Below are 5,686 nucleotides of genomic sequence, written 5' to 3' on the forward strand. Positions count from 1 at the left end.
AATGGGGATGGGAGTGTCAGAGACAGTGCGATTGGCACAGGACAGAGCGGAGTTTAGGGCTGTTGTACATAGGGTCGCTATGAGTCGCAGGCGACTCTACGGCACATAACAACATAACAACAATTGACATGGTGACTGCTATAACCAATTAATGAGGATGTTAGAAGACAAGTAAATGCCTTTGAAAAACACTGTCCCAAAAATTTAACATATATGTCCTAGAAAAAGTGAAGACAGAGTTTTCCTTAGTTGTAAGAATGACATCGCTTCTAGTCGTATATTTTGAACATGTTTCTGGGAGAGGACATTTCTTGAATATATAAATGCATTATAACATCTGTGAAAGCATTCTTAGAATTTATTGCTGTTCTCTGCCATCAAGTGACCTGCGATCTAACCCTGTGCTATCCTGAGCCAGTATCACTGACTCCGACACACCTTCTCCATTACCCCAGTTACTGTGTCAATTCATCTTATCCAGGATCTTCTGTGCTGTGCTGCCCCTCAACCTTTCCAATTAAAGTGTACTTTTACAAGGACTGGTCCCTCCTGGCCACAAGCCCAAGGGATGTGAAATGGAGCTTCAAAATCCTTGCCTCCAAGAAGAAACTTAGAAGCCAGAAAAAAAATCCAATATATCCATTTATAATAATATCTCAATTCAATAAAGAGGACACAATAAAAAGCAGAATGAGATATTAATTTTGTAATTCCTTTGTATGTTTATATGTTGCTGTCAAGTCCCATAAGATACATCATTATTATACTATGAAAATAAATATGAAAAATTGTCCATAGTAATTGAACCATATAGATAATAAGATTAACTCTAAGACTCTCTAACAGTAACTATAAATCATTAGAAATCTGTAAGTCATGTTGTTGTTGTGTCATCGAGTCACTTGTGACTCATAGCGATGCTATGTACAAGAACTCTAAACACCATTCTATCCTGTACCAAGCTAGTCATCTCAAATGCACTAATTCCCACCACTCTGGTCACAGAATCAATCCATCTTATCGAAGGTCTTCCTCTCCTTCGCCGCTCCTCCAGTCTGTCAAACATGATGTCCTTCTCCAAGGATCAGTCCCTCCTTGCAACATGCCCAAAATATGTCAGATGAAGCTTCAGAATCCTTAACTCCAAGGAGCATTCTGGCTTCACCTTCTCTAGGACAAACCTGTTTGTTCTCCTAGCAGTCCATGGTATATTCAGCACTCTTCTCCAGCACCACAGCTCAAAGGCATCAATTCTCTTTCTATCATCCCTATTCACTGTCCAACTCTCTGATGCATAGCATGTAATTGCAAAGACTATAACCTGGAACAGGCACACCTTAGTCTCCAGCCTGACATCGTTGCTCTTCAGTACTCTTGAGAGGTCCCTCACAGCTAACTTTCCCAATGCAATTCATCTCTTGATTTCTTGGCTGCTGTTATCAAGAGTGTTGACTATGGAGCCAAGTAAACTAAAACTGTTAACTATTTCCATCTCTTCACCATCCATTCTGATGCTGCCAATTGGCCCAGTGGTGAGAATCTGTTTTCTTGATGTTGAGCTTCAATCCACATAAGATGCTGCAGTTGAGATACTTGTAAAATTTAGATATAAAATATTGAAGCAAGGATATTATGTGAAGAATAAAAACAGTATTTTAGTTAACTTTGACTGTGTGCTCTGTGATGTGAGAAATACAGTCCAAATCCAAAGAGCCTCAAATTTTTAAACATGAAGAGGTTTAGGAGTTGTTTATACTCTCCCACCCCTCCCCCAGCTTCAACTTGAACTTGCATATGAACAATTAATGGCCTCTAATCTTGTTCTAATGATACTGAGCTTCTTTACATTCTCTTTTCAACAAATACAGTAAATTTTATTCATGTGCATTCTATCTGACCAGGGTTATGTGTGTATATATAATTTAAAGATGCTTGCAATGAATAAGTTGTTCCTTCTACAGAATTCAGCAATGTGATTTCTACTACTAAAGAAATATTTTCCAGCAACTTATCTTTGGCTTCCAAATATTTCCATTCCAACTGACAGTAATCATCAGTGCATTTTCATAAGACTGAAATTGGTAAAAATCCTCAATGTATTTAAATTGAGCTTTAGTGTTTGGTGACGAAATTTGAATAATTATTGAATGAACAAGTATTTATACCTATATCCTTTTATGTATATGGTTATAATAATATTACTGAGAGCATAACAAGTAATTCTGATTGTGGTGCTCAAAAGGCATATTGAACATACCATGGACTGCTAAGAGAACAAATAGGTCTGTCTTGGAGATGGTGAAAACAGGCTGATCTTCGAAAGTAAGAATTTTGAAATTCTCTCTTACATACTTTGGGCAAGTTACCAGGAGGAACCAGGCTTTGGAAAATGATTTCATGCTTCAAACAGTGGAGGGACAGTGCAAGAGAGGAAGACCTTGGTTGAGATGGATTTTCTCAATGACTCGGATAATGGGAGTAGGTGTGTTACAGACAATGATTTGGCTTCAGAGCTGTTGTACACAGTGTCACTGAGTTGCAAATGACTTGATGGCACATAACAACAACAGTGGTAAACAAGTTGCCCTTACAACTCTAAGACAGCAAGTTTCAATCCTCTAGCTGCTGTAGGGAGAAAGATGAACAATTTCTTCCCATGTGATTTTCAATCTTTGAAAAATCACTAGAGGGTCACCTGTGAGTGGGTTCTGACTGTGTGGTATTTAAGACAGGATAATAATTTAGGATAAATTTATATTGTTATTTTTTAATGAGAGCAGTGCCATTCCTCTAATTAGTCATTCTTAGTAGATTATGTTATTATCCAAATCAAAATATCAATACCAATACATTTGTTCTTACTAATACCTATAATATAGTTATTTGTGTATTCCATTCCATTTTGACCCCTTCCAGTTTTCATAGATGTATAACATATGTGTGCTAAGGTGTGATAATGGAATTTACAGCTGTTCCTACTTGTCTGAAGATGTGCTACATAAGAAAATGAAAATGCATTGCAGATGAACTAGAAGCTTTCCTCTATCTGTTATTAAGGTCAGTTCTACTTAAATGCTTAAATGTAGTACTTTTTTTGCACTTGTAGTTGAGTGCCAACCAATCAGAGAGACTTATCTTCTAGCTTTATGTCAAACAATGTTACATTTATATTTATATAATTTGCATCGACCAATTATTTAAAAATGAAGTTCTGCTACATAGTCTACCTTAGTCTAGAGCTCTGTAGAAATCTGCTCAATATAGGTGACCCTGGCATTTTTTAATTTCCTATGGCATAGCTTCTAATACATAAGTCTATATACAATACACAAATTGGTACAGTATGATTTTCCAGTTCTAAACGGATATTGTGTGGTTTTCAATGTGCTGTTCTAGGACTATCTTGCAATACACAAACTGAATTTGTGCTTGAAATATTTGACTAGTAATTTACTTAGATTTCTATAATCTTGTAAAAACAGTAAAAGACACATGTCAAGATTTAAATGTTGTTGCCGAAAACTTGTTCTGAACTCACGGTGACCCATTTACAAGGGGACAAAAGTTTGTTTGATTAATTATTAGCAGTTCTGACTGTTGTGATGCATGTGGCTTCCGCTGACTGAATTTTGGAAATAGATTGTTAGGCCTTTCTTTCTAATCTGTTGTATTATGAAAGTTTTGTGGAAGTCTGTTCAGCATCGTTGCACTACGGCAGGTAAGCCTTGGCTATCCATGAAGTACAGTGGCCAGAATTTGATTCTCTTGCAGGCATCCAGATCAGTGGTGATAACTCTACAACTGAGCCATCATTGCCTCCAAAGCCTAAATGCTGTCTTTGACAGGTACCATCAAGTTGACTGTGTGACTCTCAGTGATGTTAGGAACAACAGACACAAACCTTACCCTATCCTGCACCATCTTCATAATCTACACTATATTAAAATTCATTGTTGGAGGTACTGTGTCAATACACCTCACTGAGGGTCTTCCTCAAGTCTGGTTATCCCCTACATTTTCCAGAATAATGTGTTTTTCTAATTATTGGTGCCTCCTAACAACTTGCTTAACGTGTGTGAAATGAAATTTAAATAATTCCAGCTAATTTTGTAGTGAAAAAGAAAACTATTTATAGAAGGAATTAAAATTATTTACAAAAAGATTATTATCACATTTGTAACATTAATCTGGCCCTCAGTACAGAAAGCACTATTACTTCTTGAAATTCAGTAATTTAATAAACAGGAAAAGAAAGTAATTTATTTGCCATTATATGTATATTAACTATATTAAAAGTAATATGACCATAATATTCACAGAGCTTTGAAAACAATAACTATATATTTGAGCAGCTAAGAGTTTGATAAAATGGGTTTGGACATGAAATTTAAAATTCCTGAGAAAATAATACATTTGGCTTATTTAAAAAAATAATAACAACAATCAACAAATTAGTGAGGAGATTCTTTTAATATACTTTTCCAGTTAGAATTTCCATGAAAACCATTGAGTCAATTCCATTATGCTATTAATCTTAGGTTAAAATAACAGAAAAGATTATCTACCTTTCTACACGATCTAAAATTTTACTCTGGTCATTGAAGTAACAAAATTGAATCACTCCACAGAATATTAAGTAATCTCATTTCTCTAAAGAATTACTTAGAATGATTTGTATAGTTTCACAGAAGTGTCTTTCATAAGCACACCAAAATACGTAAAATGGAAGCCTCCTTCCTATTGAGATTCTTGCTGTTTGAGTGAAAACTTTGCATTTTCCTCAAGAAAGATATTCAGCTTACTGTAAAATTGACAATAAGTAATGAGGCATTTCCCAATATTGGCCTAAGATAAATCAATGAATAAAGCTTTCTTTGGATGCTCCTGTTGAATTTTATTTTCCACATTGTAGCATGGGCTTCAAAATGTTGTATGCTATGCATTTACAGGTATAATGACATCAATAACTTCCTTTTTTTGGTGGGATCCTTATATCTGACAGCATAATTACATTAAGATGACATCTCTCTAATATTATTTGGGAAATTTCATGAGTTTATCAAATACCTGAAATGACAAATAATTTTAAGATGACTTTTATGCAATTGTGTCCTTGAATTTCCCCCCAATGCTTTTTAAATTTGGATGAATTATTAAAGAAAATGGGAAGAAAAGCATAATTGAGAAACATCAATGAATAAATAGTGTGTAAAATGCTTGTATATTTTCAAATCTCACTTGGTATAATGTACTATTATGCATAATTTGGTAATATCCCATTAATGTTTATTGGGTGCTTGCTTTTAACACAGTTTTACTTTTCTTTTTTTTTCATGGTCTTTTTTGGGAGACTTCTATTTTCAGTATGCATTTTGAGTTGTGGCTTTCAGTCTGTGTGGATGACATGCTGAAGTTTTAGTTCATTTGATATAAAATGATTCTAAACTTACCAAAGCAAGGTTAACTTGAATAGCTCTGGTTGTCTGTAGAGTAAAAATTGTTAATTGTTTTGGCTGTTAAGCCAAAGTCATGAATGTTGAGTTTGAGAGGTTAGGTAAGACAATCTCACATGCTATCTTATCACATGTGGCTAAGTTGGAGAGATACAGGACTTGATTTTGCAAGGTCTGTAATTGGTGATGACATTATAAAAAAATACATGTTGTTTGTTGTTCATATGTGCCGT

Source organism: Elephantulus edwardii, unplaced genomic scaffold (genome assembly GCF_000299155.1).
Source record: "Elephantulus edwardii isolate Elephantulus edwardi_28Jun2011 unplaced genomic scaffold, EleEdw1.0 scaffold00013, whole genome shotgun sequence".
Classification (NCBI taxonomy): domain Eukaryota; kingdom Metazoa; phylum Chordata; class Mammalia; order Macroscelidea; family Macroscelididae; genus Elephantulus; species Elephantulus edwardii.